General features: G+C 36.9%; 1 protein-coding gene across 2 annotated transcripts in view; it reads left to right on the top strand.

Moving 5' to 3' along the window:
• The first annotated feature begins 10,108 nt into the window (after positions 1–10,108).
• Positions 10,109–18,177, top strand: part of MSR1 (macrophage scavenger receptor 1) — a 225,271-nt gene continuing 217,202 nt past the window's right edge. For both annotated transcript variants that reach the window (XM_055080872.1, XM_055080873.1), the window contains exon 1: positions 10,109–10,190. The gene's annotated coding sequence lies outside the window, so the exon portion shown is untranslated. The remainder of the gene's footprint in view (positions 10,191–18,177) is intronic.

Here is an 18,177-nt window from a genome sequence, read left to right as displayed (position 1 = left end):
CATATGATGCTTAATTGAAGTTTTTGAAGGGGGCAGAAAATCTTTAAAGAAACAAGGGCCAAAAATTTCCAAACTTCTATGAAAATTATAAACCCACAGATTGAAAAAGATCAATAAAGTTCAAGCACAATAAACAAGAAGGAAAAAGAAGTCATCAAGGCACACCATAATCAAGATGCACAAAACCATGATAAAGTAAATAGCTTATAAGCAGCTGGAAGAAAAAGACACATTAAAAACTGAGGAACAATAATTAAAATGACAACAGATTTTTTTTATTGGATACAATGCAAATGAGAAAACAGTACCTTCAAAATGTTGAGAGAAAAAGTCAATCCAGAATTCTATAAGCAGCAAAAATATCTTTCAAACATGAAATAAATAATAAAAACTTTTCCAGGTATTCATCTACAGTCGACCCTGAAAATAATACCAGTTACATAAATAAATTAAACAAAGTAATAAAAAGCATTTATAATGGCAACTACATAGATAAATACACAAGATTATTTTCTCATTATTTAAATTCCATTAAATAATAACAAAATACTGTGGAGTCAGTTACCTCAGTATCTACCTTAAGAATCTAGAAATAGGAGGTAAATTAAGCCCAAACTAAGCAGAAGAAATATTAAAGATCAGAGTAGTAGAGATGAATGAAATAGCAAGCACAAACACAAAGAGAAAACCCATGAAAACAAGAGTTGACTTTGAGATAATAAAGTTGGTAAAATTCTTGCTGAGCTAATCAAAAATAAAACAGAGAAGACACAAATTACCAATATCAGGAATGAGAGAGGTGACAATACTACAGATTCTATAGCTATTATAAAGAAAATAACAAAATATATTTAATTACTCAATGGCAATACTTTTTAAAGCTTAAATGACGTGGACATAGTACTTTAAAGACACAAACTAACCAAACACAAGCAAGAAGAAATAAAGAAATTTGTAGCCAAACATTTCGCATGGGAAAAAATAATTCCATGGGCTAACAACTTCATTGGTGAATCCTATCAGATTTTTAAGGAGGGAATGATACCAAGTCTACACAAATCCTTGTGGAAAATTTAAAAGGAAGAAATATGTTCCAGCTCACTCTATGAAGCCAACAAACTCTTATACCAAACCCAAAGGCATTAATAGAAAACAATACTCCAGAATAATATTCCTCAAAATCCAATAATATGTAAAAAAGGTTAATACATCATTATAAATGGAGTTTATCTCAGGAATCCAAGTTTGATTTAATACTTACAAACCCATAGACATGTAATTTAGAGTATTAACGATATGAAGTGCTTACAGATGAAACTGAGAAAAGTTAGGAACTACCTGTACACTGAAAACTCCAAAGCGTTGCTGAGAGAAACTAAAGAACATTTGAATAAATGAAAATATATTCCATGGATAGGAAGATTCAAGTCATTAAGATGTAAGCTCTCCTCAAAAGCATGATCCATACAAGAAAATAATAAATTAGCACTCCCTAAGATAAAAAAATTTCTGGTCTCCAAAGTATATTGTTAAAGGAATAAAAAAAGATAAGTAATAGACTGGGAGAAAATATTTGCAGTTCATCTGTCTAACAAAGGACTTATATCAAGAATATGTAAATCTCAAAACTCAAAAATATGGAAACAAGCAATCCAATTAAAATGGTCAAAATATGTAGACAAGCACTTCACCGGGTAAGATACACAAATGGCAAATAAGCACATGAAAAGATGCACAACATCCCTAGTTAATGAAATGCGTATTAAAACCACAATGAGATGCCCCTGAAGCTCTATTAGAATACTTACAATTAAACTGACTGACCATTCCAAGTGTTGGTGAACAAATAGAGTAACTGGAAATCTCATCCACTGCTGGTAGAAATGTAAAATGGTACAACTACTTTAGAAAACTGTTTGGTACTTTTACAAAAAGTAAAACATACACTTACCATATGACCAAGCCATTCCACCCCTAGGTATTTTACTAAGAGAAATGAAAGCATATGTTTCTACAAAGATATGGACATGGACATTCATGGCAGCTTCATTGCATAAAGTAAAACGTGGAAGCAATGCAAGGACTCATCATGAGAATAATGGATAATAAATTATATTGTATTCACATAATGAAATACTCATAGCAATAAAAAGTAATGAGGTATTTATACATGAAACTTTGAAGATTTTCAAAATAATTATCCTGAGTGAAAGAAGTCAGATAATAAAGAATATATATTGTATGGTTCCATTCATGTAAAATTCTAGAAACTTCAAACTTATGCATTGATAGGATGCATATCAGTGATTGCCTGGAGATCAGGCTAAGATGGGATGTGAGGCAGATATAAAATGGGGTACAAGGAGACAAGAGGATGATATATGTGTTATCTTGATTGTGGCAATTGTTTCATCAGTGTATACATTTTCCAAAACATCAAATTGTACACTTCAAATGTACAGGTTATTTTATGAAATTATAGCTCTATAAGGCTGTTAAAAATGGAAATCTATATTTTGCTGGTAAAATAGGATATATTGTTAAATAAAATAAAAATAGGCGCAGAAGAATGTATACAGTGTGGTAAGTTTTAATGTAAGTATGAGAGAGTAGGAATATATTAACATATGCTTATATCTGATTTCAAAAATACTATAAAGATTAAAAATAAATTAATAAAAGTGGTTTGCCATGAGAAGTGGGCAAAGAGGAAGGTGATATAGAAACAGGAACAGGAGTATAACTTATCAGGATCTATGTCTACTAGGGTTTTGATTTTTGCAGCATGAAAATATATCATCTCTTTCAAGGAAAAATTAACTACAAATATGTACCCAATTGAAATTATAATTTTTGTAATTATATTATAATATAATCATAATAAAAGTATATCTGCCAGGTAAAAGAAATCATAAGAATGACCTATCTACTCATGAATCAAAATAAGCAGAGGTAGAAAAGGTTGTGGTGTGGAAATAAAGATACAACAAATGAGAATAAGCAAAGTCCATTTATGAGACCTTGCCGTAACAAGGGAGCCAGCCACCATCATTTGCATTTTGGCAGAGACCCAAATGCCGGCAGGGGAGTGGGAAATGTTTATGGTGGAGAAAAAGGGAGGCTTCAGGTATGCCCTGATTGGAGGCTGTTGGCCTGAGGAAGCTGTAGGAAGACTAATGAGGAATGGGTGTCCTATGTGATTGGTTAAGTGTGTGTATTTGGCTTTCTTGCTTGGTCCTAAATTGGAAGTAGGGACAACAAGCAGGAAAGCTATCGTTATTAATCATGTCCTGGCTGTTTGGGGCTGCTTGTTACAGAGCCTGTTGTTTGGCTTCCTGGAACAATGCTGTTAACTAGAGAAAGCAGTCTCGCTTCCTCCAAGTCTGACTTACAGTGGACTGACTTCCTGGGCTAGTTATTGTAGGTAAGGGATTGATTTCCTGGGAAGGTTGCTGCAGGCTGTGGGTCAGAGTTCTATTTTTATATTTGGCCTGGTCATTGTCCATTTGTATATTTAGTCTCTCAGTGATAAAAACGTTCATGATGAAAATTGAATACATTTAAATGTTGGCATTTGAGTAAACCTCTGTGGGCACTGTGGTGTTGGAATGAACATATATATCGTAAAAACCAGTAGATGGGGATTGATGATTAGGGAGGAGATCTTATGAATTATGATTAGGGAGGAGATCTTATCATACTAAGGATAATGATACCTTATCCTTCTTTGTAGGAATGCAATCAATATCCTATAAAGCAGAAAACATTTGGTATAAAAATATATTGATTCTTGCATCTTAATGCTTTTTTGTAATCTATTTTTATAACCTTAGAGGGATATATTGTGGTAAAAAAAAAATTTAACTGGAATCCTAAAATTCCTTCACTTCGGTCCAGTTTCTTTTTCTCCTGTCAATTTCAAGTAAACAAATGTAAAGCTTTTATTAATCTGGCATAGGATGATTCCATTTTTATAAATCATTTCTATATATCTAGCTAGCTAGGTGTCCTTTCTGTATGTTGGGGAGTTTGAGAAATGTTCTTGAATGCCAGAGCTTTATCTCCTGCTGTTCATGCATTCCCAACCACCATAGGAGCATGCCTAGACTAACCTGCTGGAAGGATTCATGAGAAGCACGTAGAGAAGAATGGGTGTTTCCTATTTACTCCAGCTGACCTAGCTTGTCCAACCTGAGGTTTTCCTAGATAAGCACGTTTGAATCCCAGACATAGATGGGAGCCTAGCAGGGATCTGAAAAGCTGCCCAGTCAAACCCAGGTTAAATCACCAACCCACAATGAGTTAAATAAACAGTTGTTGAAACCATGAATTTACTAGGTAGTGTGTTATACAACCACAGAAGCATATACCAGCGGGAGGAATTGCTATAACAACAACAATAAAATTAGTTAAAATTTGAATCTGTGAGCGGATAACAGGAAGAGTCTGGAATTAGGTGATGAAATTGTTAAAAGAGATTGAAAAAAATGATTCAATGCAATGGTAAAATAATTGGTATAATTGTTGCCTGCAGTAACGTGGGTGACAGAAAAAAGTACCAAAGCTACACTGTTTAAAACAATGGCCACTAGCTGCAAGTGGCTAATTTAATTTAAATTAACTAAAGTTAATTTGAATTAGAAATTTATCTACTCAGTCACATACCCACCCTTCAATTGTTTAATAGATACATGTAGAAAGTAGAAACCATTTTAGACATCACAGATATAGAGCATCCCCATCATCTTTTTGATATTGCTGAGGGAATTTTGGATTTCAACCACATGATTGTTGCAATTGGCAGACTTTCAGAAAGGCAGAATGCAATTATGCAGAATGTTGAAAGTGTCAGCAACTATATGGTTATGTATAGCAGCGAACTATAAGAAAAAAGATAAGCTAAAGAAAGAACTAGCAAATTTACAAGCAGAATTTTGAGCAAATATAGAGAAATGAGGATTAGTTGAGTTGGAAAATAAAACTATTTCCCACCTCCAGACTTTCTATCAAAGTAGAATACAACCTGGAGGCAAAAATCAAACCAAGGTCTGATAAGGCTTCTGGATGCCTCTTGCAGTTATAAAGTGAACTACTAGGAACCTTAAGGACATTGTCTTACAACAACTAAAATTAGCAGTTCTTAAGTCTGGAGAGACAAAGGAACGTCTAAAAAAAAAAAGGGTGCTTGGCTTTTGGTGCAGGGAATGTAATATAATTGTATCATGGGAAACACACACGATTTTTGAGAGTGCTTATATTAGAAAAAGTAGTGTGATCTTAGTTTAAAATGGTTGATATTATCCAAAATGCAAAAAGTCATCTAGGTCCCCAACTTTCTACAAGAAGGACCAGTCTGAGAATGTTGCTCAACGGATATAATTTTTAATGAAGTCTCAGAAGTGGCGGAGCCAAGATTCAAAGAGAGTATTGTACTGGAGAGGCATCTCCAAGGAGCATGACTAAGCCTTGATCTGAAAACATTCCCTATGTACAGATCAGAAGTATCTTACAACATTTGCTCAGCAGGATTTCAGAATTGTTATGGACCAGTGACTATTATGCTCCTTCCTCTATTCCCCTTTTTGAATAATAGTGTTTACTGCAATTTTCTTGTTCCTGTCTCATGGTTTGGTATATGGAAATTGGATAAATTATTTTAGTTAATTGGTCTCCTTATCAACAGAGGCCACATCAGAATAGATAAGTCTGGCTGCAAATCATGATATCCTGGGCTCCAAGCTTAACGCAAGATTGGATGAGGTTTTAGAGATCCTGGATGAAGTGGAGCATATTTTACACATGTCAGGGTGTAGCCAGAGAGTGAACTATGATTTAGTAATTATACTGATTGCCCAATATTAATTTCTGTCATTGCAGGTGGATAGTCTGAAGCACCTTTGATTCTGGGCTCAGTCATATGAATGGTTTGGCTAACTGAGGTCAGCAAATGTGATGCTTATGGGCTTGCAAACTGTGGTTTGCTCTGCACCCAGACTTTCACTGCAGAAAAATTCCCAGCGTAGTCTACTGGAGGAATGTGAGAAACATGTTAAAAAGAGTTACAACGTCCTCTTTATGTCCATTTATGCCAGTTGGCCCAGTTGTTCCTGCTGACACCATCCTAGAACAGCTAGTATCTAGCTGACTCTTGGACACACATGGGAGTTCTGGGGAGCCCAGTTGAGCCACCTAGCTAAGCTCAGCCTAAGTTTTTGATCCAAAGTGAGCTAAACATATGATTCTTTCTTAAAGTAATGATATAGTTGATGGATTGTTATACAAAATTAGGTAATTTATTCAAAAATCTGTAGTATTTATCTGATTTTCCAATTGTGTTGCATTCAGAAACAGAAAATAAGGAAGTGCTGGCAGACTCCTAGTACTCATAATTTCTCTTTCCAAGTATTCACTACCCATTCTTTTTTAGATTTCTAGGCCCCAGTGTCTTGTAGTTATAAAATCCACCGAATTCCCTTTCTGTGAGAAGAACTGCATTTTCCAATTTCCAGGGATCACACTGATCTCTCCAACTGGAATTAATTTGCAGTGATTTCAGATAGGAAAGTAAAGTCTCACAGTTTCTCTGAATTTTTATCTCCTCTTGTAACTCCAACTTTCTTAGAACCAATTCTTTGTAGAATTTTGAGAAATTTCCCACTGAGTCATGTACATAGTATGAAATACAAGTTATTAAAAAGTTTCAATGCTTCTGAGGACTTCAACTTGCTGTACATAATTTCCATTAGCAAAAAGAGAGATAAAATAAGTATCATGCTTTGTCTATTCATTTCATTGGTTCGTAATAATATTTCCTTTTAGTGTTTTGTAGCAGTATCTTTTATAACAGTCTGAAATTTAATCTTAAAATCCTGATGATTAAAAATTCTCGAATTTAATTAATACTGTGACATATTTTCCTTAAAAGTTTTCTGTAATTTTCCTTCTGTAACAGACATTTTATTTTTTGTATTTCAACCAGAAGTTTATAACTTGTGAGTTTGTTTCTTACATAAAGCTATGACTCTTTGTATATTTTCTTAAAAGTTTTATTTGTTTTAGATTTTTAAGGGTTAATATCCTAAATCTTAGCATATAAAATTCTGCTGTTTAGTTAAATTAACATGCAATGATTTCTACTAATCATATAACTTTCCAAGAAGGTTTATTTAATCTTTAAGTAAGCATTAATTTATTTGGGAGTGGGACAAGTTGAGAATATAAAGGCATCAAATGCAGGCTATTGCTTGCTCATATATAGAAATTATTTCCATGTAACAAGTACTCTCTGAAAAGATACATAGTTTCATAATATTTACTCTAAATACTTATAGAATATGTCCTCTTTCCTGAAGATTGAAATTTCCTCTTGGACATAAAATCTGAAGAAATCAATATGCTCAATCACTATCATTTAAATATTAAATTTTCAGAAACGTGCATCTTCCTTTTTCTCTATTTTGACCTTCGGGGTTCACTCTTCCGTTAGAGGGAGAAGTTTCCTATGTTCTCTCTTGCATAGTCAAGGGACTTTTCCTAATGTTTAGGAAGTATACTGATGACTGATCATTTAACTTCAAGTAGCAAGAAAGAAAATACATGTCATGTTTCTTCTCATATTGAATTCAGTTTTTAAAAAATAAGGATTTTTTTTCCCCCTCAGAATGGATGATGACACACAAAGTTTGGAAAATCACCCAATACTACCGAACTGAAAGATTATCAAAGAAATTTTGGATCAAACTTATCTTCAACTCTGAAATGCTGGAAATTGGTTGAGAATATAACATGTTCAGATAATTTCTAAGGGCAGAGTAAAGGCGATTGCCCTCCATTAGATTGTGATGACAATGAGTAAACAAAGATTAGCTATAAAATTGAATGAATTATTTAAGACCCAGATAAAATGTAATCTCCCTTAGAGATTAATCAATTTCTAAACTTTGGGCAAGATAAAGTAACACAGGATAGCTGGAGCAAAAAAGGACCTTGACTGCCTTAGAGAGCATTAGAGAGAATAAGAAATATTTTAGACTGAGGTAAGCTAATTGAGGAATATGGGACCACAGCTGGGAACTTATCAACTCAGTTTATAATTAACATTAACTAACTATAAAACTAGTTTCCCCTTAAAATAACCCTTTTTCCATTGCAATGTAAGATATCAACCCTTATGGTCCATACCCATGCATGTTCTTCCAGCCCCCGTTGTCTGCATTAACTAAGACTTGCAGATCTTTCAGTGAATGATCTCTTGCCTTCTAGAGCAGGAGAGGCACTTCCCAGTCAGGCCATGCCAAGTCTTGATCTTACTGCTCCGTTGCAAGCAATGAGGGGAGGTATGAGCAGATCCAGGGGAAGACAACACAACCATCTGGCGAAGGTGAGGCATTTTCATAGTCTCTAGGAAGACCCTTTCTCTAGGAAGGGGGGATGGGGCCATTTCGGCTGGCCCAAAGGATTTAGGGCAATTTGGTACCCTGGCTTTATTACAGGAGTCAGATTATATGACCTTGTCAGATATTCTAGTTTGGCTTTCTTTGGAATTTTTTTAATCTCACAGTCTGATCCTGGACTCAATTTTCAGCATAGTCTGAAAATATAGTTCCCTGCTGCTGAAAATGAAAGGCCCTTTAGATACTGACATGAAAGCCTTCTGGCTTTTCACACCAGGACTTGAATTAATAATTGACTACAATAGGACTGCCATTTTCTTCCTTAAAGGTGTCAATGGCAATGAACAACAATGAGCTGTTTCATAATTCTTGTATATTTATCAATGTATCCATGTCTTTCATGTTCAATATGTTACCTAAGTCAGTCCATCCTTTTCATCAGTCTCCATCCCAATTCACCTCAGGTTGTTGGGCAGTCAGGTATTCAGATCATTCTCAGTCACCCCTAGTCCTAAGGTCCATATTGTCATCTGCCATGTGACTGAACCAATTCTAAATTTCCGCCATGAAGAGTCAGTTTCCTAGGACCACTTTTGGTACCAGCTCTTTGATTTGAGTTCTCCTAGAAGCAGTCTTTGAGGTGAAGTTTTGAGTGTTAAGTAGTTTGTTTGGAAGGTGAAGTCAGAAAACAATGGTATGGGACGTGAACGAGGGAAGGCATAAAAGCCAATAAAGCAGTTTATAAAGAAAGTTATCACTGTGGGCAATTACAGCTCAAACCTGTTGCGGAAATCTGGGAAGCAGCAGATCATGCCTTGGAATTCAGAGAGGTGAAAGATCTAGGAAATTTTCCAGTTCCTATAGAGTCAATGTTTGAGGGATACTCCTAGAGTACATCAGTTCCTGAATACTTCTGGACTGCCCTTTAAACCTGAGGCAGCTTTGGAGGGGCTGGTGGTAGAAACTTAGGCAGCAACGTGAGGAGTAAGTTCTACACTGATATGAGCAGCACAGTGATACATGTACTATGGTAAGAAAAAAAAAGTTTTAATTAAAATATTTACTGGTCCTTGTACTCTCAAGAAGGATAAAAATTTTAATTAACATATGTCTGATAAATTATTCATGTTCTAACCTCTGGGATAGCCAATTTAAAAACAAGCAAACAAAAAATTATTTGGAATAGATACCATGCTGTGTTGATAATTTCCTTTTGTCTCTAACAGTAAAGATCTCCCTAAGAGGTCAACCTTGTAACTTGGTCTCTTTTCCCTTGGAACACATTTTCCAAATGCCATTAGGCTCTAGAAGTTTTTGTATTTATTTTCTAGAAATGCTTAGAAATATCACAGTCTCACTTAGAATTAACCTGAAGCACTTGGCCATATTATATTAGAATAATTTTTTCTGACACAGAAATTCAAAAAACATTCAACTGAGCACATATTTTTGAAAAAATAATTAGAAAATATACTCCAACAGATTACATATTTTATACCCATGTTCATACCTCATATAAACAAAAGAAAATGAGACTGCCATCAGATTTTTAGACACTAATATTCAATGTTAATAAGAGTTGAACCATACTTAATGATACTCAAGGAGAAAAACTGTGAGCCAAAGATTTTATAATTAACTACTCTTTCTTTCAAATCAAAAGCCTGTAGAGAAACCATTTGGAACACAAAATATCTCAGAAAATATGGGCTTCCTGATGATTCTACTCCTGCAGGATGTGTTTCATTTAAGCAAAAGGTGACTGGGAAAACCATAACAGACAAAGACAGATTGATGGTAAGTACTGAATATTTTTGTTTATAAAATTAAGAACAAAGAAATCAAAGGCCGGTTTCAGGTGACAGAATATTATTTTAAATGTTATACATTCTGGCAATGCTGAAACAGCCCAACTAACAAAAGATAAGACGAGAAGAGTTACTATAAAATAAGCTCAGCTACTGGCTCACAGGTAATAACTTAAATACATAAAATATTCTTAGATTTTTCTTTGCAATTTTTAAAGTATTATATCTCAAATTATTTGGATTGGCCGATACAAAGCTACAGATGGTCTGAGAAGTAGTTTATACAATATGAAGTATCCATATAGTTTTGTTATTTAAGATTCATTTCAAATTCTTCTCTAGCATGTTAAAATGGCAAATATCCTTTCTGGGAAACCATACAGGTTTACATGGATTTTATTTCTTTGAACCATAATTTAATCCTTTTTATGAGGCAAAGCCCAAATACTTTTCTGGTGACTTCTTTAGAAATTTACATGCAGTTTAGTTTTTGAAAATTTGTAACATTCCCTTACTAACTCCCTCTGCTCAAAGGAAGACAGTAGATACAAACTTGTTACTTTATCTTCAAAACTTCATAATATTAATTTGAGGCTTTAGGGTGTGTTACAACACCTAAAATTGCATTCATCCTCTTGATCTTAACCATTCGTAACAATTGTGTTTTCTGGTGCCTTTTTTTTTTGTAATGACATCGTGCATCTCCAAGTGCATGGAATTCAAAACCGTTGAACTTCCTTTTATTTCATAGGTTTCTTACCACTCCTCCTCCTCCAACAATAATCGGTTGCATGTCTTAGTCATTATTTCACAACGCCTTGGTTATTCTCACAGTGCCTCGTCCCACTGCCTTACACTGCCTTTCCATTCTGGGGTCACTGCTGGCTCATGTTCATAATAGCGGGAGCCTTCTGTCTAGCAAGGTCTCTCTAGTGCACTGTGTGCACTGCAGCCAGAAATGTTTGAAACTGTTCTCTTTTCTTTTTTTTTAATACATTGATTGATTGATTGGCTGCATTGGGTCTTCATTGATGCGGCTTTCTCTAGTTGCGGCCAGCAGGGGTTACTCTTTGTTGCGGTGCGTGGGCTTCTCATTGCGGTGACTTCTCTTTGTTGCAGAGCATGGTCTCTAGGCCCGTGGGCTTCAGTAGTTGTGGCTCGTGGGCCCTAGAGCGCAGGCTCAGTAGGTGCGGCGGGTGGGCTTAGTTGCTCTGCGGCATGTGGGATCTTCCCAGACCAGGGATCGAACCCGTGTCCCCCTCACTGGCAGGCGAATTCCCAATCACTGTACCACCAGGGAAGCCCCTGCTCTTTTCATATCACATCTCTGCTTGGAAAATTTCAGTCATTTCTGTTAAATCCAGACTCCTACTACAAACTTCTGATTGTCATCTCACATTTTCTGGTGATTCATTCACACTGATCTACCCGTGGTTTCCCAAACTGCATGACATATGTTGAGAGGGTCTAGAGTGGTAAAAAAGCATAGACTCTGGAACTAGAATTCCTGGCTTCCAGTCCTGGCTCAGCCACTTGGGAGCTAGATGAGCTTTGAGCCTTTCTAAACTACTCTGTGCCTCGTGTTGTCATCTGTGTAAATGACACAACAGTAACACCTCTTTGAGTTGTGAGTATTTAAGGAACCAGCAAATGGGAAGCACTTAAGATGGCGTCCGACACAGAGGAGGTGCTCATCAAATGTTAGCTGATGCAAAACATTTCTGGATGGTCTTGATTTTTGTATTTCTATTTGTTTTCAATTGCAATTTGTTTTGTTAAGTTTGCTTTACAGAGTCACCTTCTGAATAAACAAAGTGTAATTGATTAATTTTGATTTGGTGTAAAAGATGACAAAAAGCTGATAATGCAGATTTAAACATTCTGGTAGGCATTCTTAATAGATCTTTTTAATGCAAGCTAAATGTCTTAAAAGGGGGGAGAGTATCTTAGCTTAGTTGTCAGGTTTAAGAATTTAAAAGGGCATTATTCCTTTGCTCTTTTTATGAGTTTATGATTACCAATATTTATTTAGATAATTGTGTATGTTTTTGTGAACTGACTAGCATTCTGCTAGTTTGTAATTGAATAATTTGAAACTTTTTCAAACAATAAGAATACGTGATATCAGTTTATACGACCTATTTAATACCTTTCTTTTTACAATCCATCAAGTAAACACTGTGTTAACTTGTGACTTAAGGAAAAATGGAGTTCATACAGGTTTCAGAGATCTTAGTTTAGAGGGAATTGAAAGATAATTTTGTCTAGTTTTGTTATTTCTCAAGTGAGAAAACTTGACTTTCCCAGGACCACGGAGTTCATGTATCAAATCCAAGATGAAAACTTAGGTTTGCTAAATCCATGTCTTTTGTTGATCCACATATGCATAAATGTTGGTGGACTTGTACAACACAAATCCAAAGATTCAGGATTTTCATGTATTATTCAGTCTCTTAAATATTGTATTTGTATATTTTGAATATTACAATCAATACATTTTGTATTATTTTTAAGCATTAATAGAGTAATATATTTCAAAATGTTAGTCTTCTTCTATGTTAAACTTCCTCTTATTTTAAGGATTTGAGTCAAAATTTTGGGGGTGATTCAGTACATTCCAGTTACCAATGGCACCTGCCTTATAGAATTATCTGGATATATGTCCAGACTTATTCATAAAGTGAGATTTTTTTGTGATTTACTTTGTATTCAGGCCTTCCTACTACAGTCAACTTGCTTATACTAGTGTAAGTTTTCATTGCATGATGTTATTTTAAACAAACTTTAAAAATTATAAACATGGCATTTACATTGCACTAAAATTATAATTCTAATCTAATGTTTTTACTGTGTTTTCAAAAAGCATGCATTCCTAATGTGTCATGTTTAATCAGTGAATTTCAACATAAAGTCTTATTCCATGTAACATGCTATCGCGTTTTACACCCTCTGCATTAGGACTTCCAGCAAAGCAAGGTGTTGTTATTTTATCCCTGAAGAACAATTATCATGTACTCATTTGCTTGGTTAATATGGATATCTTCATTTCACTGTGCAAGAGCAGATGATTTCCTTTCATTCTGTGTCACTGTAGGAGAAGTAAGCTGATGAGTAGTATGTGCATAGAAGCATATTAGTATATAATGCTGTAGCTGCATGGTCATTCTTTGATTCAAAGTGGAGAGCAGATGAGTTTTTGTTGCTCCTTTTGGAAACCATTAAATCAAAAGCATCATATCTGAAGAGATTTAGAAAGCATTTTAACTATTAAGTAACTTTGTTTTATTTATTTTAAAATATATTTCTTAGAAATATATTTCTCAGGTTAAAGACTTCCCCCCTCCCAATTAATTCTCATGTCATCCCTGTTAGGTAGACCTCAGTGGTGTAACAGAAGAACTCATTATACACATGAGCAAGTTGAGGCAGTGGGAAGTTTGATGTTAATGCCAAACAGCATGTAAGCAATGAGGCCAGGAGCAGAAACAAAGCTTCCTAATTCTCAGCAGTGCTCTTGTCACTAAAACACATGGTTTCCTCTGTAAGAATTGCAGGGGAGGACCTTCAAGATGGCAGAGGAGTAAGACATGGAAATAAACTTCCTCCCACAAATACATCAAAAATACATCTACACGTGGAACAACTCCTACAGAACACCGACTGAACGCCGGCAGAAGACCTCAGACCTCCCAAAATGCAAGAAACTCCCCACGTACCTGGGTAAGGCAAAAGAAAAAAGAAAAAAGAGACAAAAAAATAGGGACGGGACCTGCATCAGTGCGAGGGAGCCGTGAAGGAGGAAAGGTTTCCACACACTAGAAGCCTTCGCGGGCGGAGACTGCGGGTGGCAGAGGGGGGGAGCTTCGAAGCCACGGAGGAGAGCGCAGCCACAGGGTGCGGAGGGCAAAGCGGAAAGATTCCCGCACGGAGGCTCGGTGCCGACCGGCTCTCACCAGCCCGGGAGGCTTGTCTGCTCACCCGCCGGGGTGGGCGGGGGCGGGGAGCTGAGGCTCGGGCTTCAGTCGGATGGCAGGGAGACAACTGGGGTTGGCTGAGTGAACACAGCCTGAAGGGGGCTAGTGCGCCACGGCTAGCCAGGAGGGAGTCCGGGAAAATGTCTGGACCTGCCTAAGAGGCAGGGAGACCACGGTTTTAGGGTGCTTGAGGAGAAGAGATTCAGAGCACCAACTAAACCAGCTTCAGAGACAGGTGCGAGCTGCGGATGCTGCTGCTGCTGCCACCAGGAAGCCTGTGTGCAAGCACAGGTCACTGTCCACACCTCCCCTCCCAGGAGCCTGTGTAGCCCGCCACTGCCAGGGTGCCGTGAACCAGGGACAGCTTCTCCGGGAGAGCACACGGCCTGCCTCAGGCTATTGCAGCATCATGCTGGCCTCTGCCACCACAGGCTCGTCCTGCATCTATACCCCTTCCTCCCCCCCGCCTGAGTGAGCCAGGGCCCCCTAATCAGCCAGTCCTTTAACCCCCTGCTGTCTGAGCAAAGAACAGACACCCTCAGGAGACCTATATGCAGAGGCGGGACCATATCCAAAGCTGAGCCCCGGGAGCTGTGCAAACAAAGAAGAGAAAGGGAAATTTCTCCCAGCAGCCTCAGGAGCAGTGGATTAAATCTCCACAATCAACTTGATGTACCCAGCAGTGTGGAATACCTGAATGGACAACGAATCATCCCAAATTGAGGAGGTGGAGGTTGGGAGCAACTGTACACATGGGGTTTGCTGTATGTGAGAGACAAGTTTCAGATTTTTATGTTTATTTTAGTATAGTTTTTAGTGCTTATTATCATTGGTGGAAATGTTTATTGGTTTAGCTGCTCTCTCTTATTTTTTATTTTAATAATATTTTTAAATTTTTATTTTAATAACTTTTAAATTTTATTTTATTATATTTTATTTCTTTTTTCTCTCCCTTTTCTTCTGAGCCATGTCACAGACATGGTCTTGGTGCTCAGGCTGGGTGTCAGGCCTGAGCCTCTGAGATGGGAGAGCAGAGTTCAGGATTTTGGACCACCAGAGACCTCCTGGACCCATGTAATATCAATCGGCGAGAGCTCTCCCAGAGATCTCTGTCTCAACGCTAAGACCCAGCTCCACTTAATGCCCAGCAAGCCCCAGTGCTGGACACCCCATGCCAAACATCTAGCGAGACAGGAACACAACCCACCCATTAGCAGAGAGGCTGCCTAAAATCATAATAAGGTCACAGACACCGCAAAACACACCACTGGACGCGGTCCTGCCCACCAGAAAGATAAGATCCAGCCTCATCCACCAGAACACAGGCACCAGTCCCCTCCACCAGGAAGCCTACACAACGCACTGAACCAACCTTACCCACTGGGGGCAGACAGCAAAAACAATGGGAACTACGAACCTGCAACCTGCAAAAAGGAGAACCCAAAGACAGTAAGTTAAGCAAAATAAGAAGACAGATAAATACACAGAAAATGAAGGAGCAAGGGAAAAACCCACAAGAGCAAACAAATGAAGAAGAAATAGGCAGTCTACCTGAAAAAGAATTCAGAGCAATCATAGTAAAGATGATCCAAAATCTTGGAAATAGAATGGAGAAAATACAAGAAATGTTTAAGAAGCACCTAGAAGAACTAAAGAGCAAACAATGATGAACAACACAATAAATGAAATTAAAAATTCTCTAGAAGGAATCAATAGCAGAATAACTGAGGCAGAAGAATGGATAAGTGACCTGGATATAAAGCAGTGGAAATAACTACTGCAGAGGAGAATAAAGAAAAAAGAAAAAAGAAAAATAATTGAGGACAGTCTCAGAGACCTCTGGGACAACATTAAATTCAACAACATTTGAAATATAGGGGTGCCAGAAGAAGAAGAGAAAAAGAAAGAGTTTGAGAATATATATGAAGAGATTATAGTTGAAAACTTCCCTAATATGGGAAAGGAAATAGTCAAGTCCAGGAAGCACAGAGAGTCCCATACAGGATAAATACAAGGAGAAAATCCCCATAAGGTTAACAGCTGATCTTTCAGCAGAAACTCTGCAAGCCAGAAGGGAGTGGCAGGACATATTTAAAGTGATGAAAGGAAAGAACCTACAACCAAGATTACTCTACCTAGCAAGGAACTCATTCAGATTTGACCTAGAAATTAAAACCTTTATAGATAAACAAAAGCTAAGAGAATTCAGCACCACCAAACCAGCTTTACAAGAAATGCTAAAGAAACTTCTCTAGGCAGGAAACACAAGAGATGGAAAAGACCTGCAATAATAAACCCAAAACAATTAAGAAAATGGTAATAGGAACATACATATCGATAATTACCTTAAATGTAAAGAGATTAAATGCTCCAACCAAAAGACATAGACTGGCTGAATGGATACAAAAACAAGACCTGTATATATGCTGTCTACAAGAGACCCACTTCAGAATTAGGTCACATACGGACGGAAAGTGTTGGGATGGAAAAAGATATTCCATACAAATGGAAATCAAAAGAGAGTTGGAACAGCAATTCTCATATCAGACAAAATGACTTTAAAATAAAGACTATTACAAGAGAAAAAGAAGGACACTACATAATGATCAAGGGATCAATCCAAGAAGAAGATATAATAATTGTAAATATTTATGTACCCAACATAGGAGCACCTCAATACATAAGGCAAATGCTAACAGCCATAAAAGGGGAAATTGACAGTAACACAATCATAGTAGAGGACTTTAACACCCCACTTTCACCAATGGACAAATCATCCAAAAGGAAAATAAATAAGGAAACTCAAGCTTTAAATTATACATTAAACAAGATGGACTTAATTGATATATATATATATATATATTTTTTTTTTTGCGGTACACGGGCCTCTCACTGTTGTGGCCTCTCCCGTTGTGGAGCACAGGCTCCAGATGCGCAGGCTCAGTGGCCATGGCCCACTGGCCCAGCCGCTCCATGGCATGTGGGATACTCCCGGACCAGGGCATGAACCCGCGTCCCCTGCAATGGCAGGCGGACTCTCAACCACTGCGCCACCAGGGAAGCCCGACTTAATTGATATTTATAAGACATTACATCCAAAAACTGTAGATTACACTTTCTTCTCAGGTGCTCATGGAACATTCTCTAGGATCATATCTTGGGTCACAAATCAAGCCTTGGTAAATTTAAGAAAATTAAAATCATATCAAGTATCTTTTCCAGCCACAACACTATGAGACTAGATATCAATTACAGGAAAAAAATTTGTAAAAAATACAAACACATGGAGGCTAAACAATATACTACTTAATAACCAAGAGATCACTGAAGATATCAAAGAAGAAATCAAAAAATACCTAGAAACAAATGACAATGAAAACACGCTGACCCAAAACCTATAGGATGCAGCAAAAGCAGTTCTAAGAGGGAAGTTTATAGCAATACAATCCTACCTCAAGAAACAAGGAACATCTCAAATAAAGAACCTAACCTTACACCTAATGCAATTAGAGAAAGAAGAACAAAAATAATCCCTTAGTTAACAAAGGAAAAGAGATCATAAAAATCAGATCAGAAATAAATGAAAAAGAAATGAAGGAAACAATAGCAAAGATCAATAAAACTAAAAGCTGGTTCTTTGAGAAGATAAACAAAATTGATAAACCATTGGCCAGACTCATCAAGAAAAAAAGGGAAAGGACTCAAATCAACAAAGTTAGACATGATAAAGGAGAAGTAAAAACTGACACTGCAGAAATACAAAGGATCATGAGAGATTACTACAATGCCAATAAAATGGACCACCTGGAAGAAATGGATAAATTCTTAGAAAATCACAACCTTCTGAGACTGAACCAGGTAGAAATAGAAAATATAAATATACCATTCACAAGCACTGAAATTGAGACTGTGATTAAAAATCTTCCAACAAACAAAAGCCCAGGACCAGATGGCTTCACAGGCGAATTATATCAAACATTTAGAGAAGAGCTAACACCTATC

The sequence above is a fragment of the Physeter macrocephalus genome, chromosome 20 (genome assembly GCF_002837175.3).
Source record: "Physeter macrocephalus isolate SW-GA chromosome 20, ASM283717v5, whole genome shotgun sequence".
NCBI lineage: Eukaryota > Metazoa > Chordata > Mammalia > Artiodactyla > Physeteridae > Physeter > Physeter macrocephalus.
The sequence above is the reverse complement of the archived record's forward strand: the minus strand, read 5'-3'. Positions and strand labels throughout refer to the sequence as shown.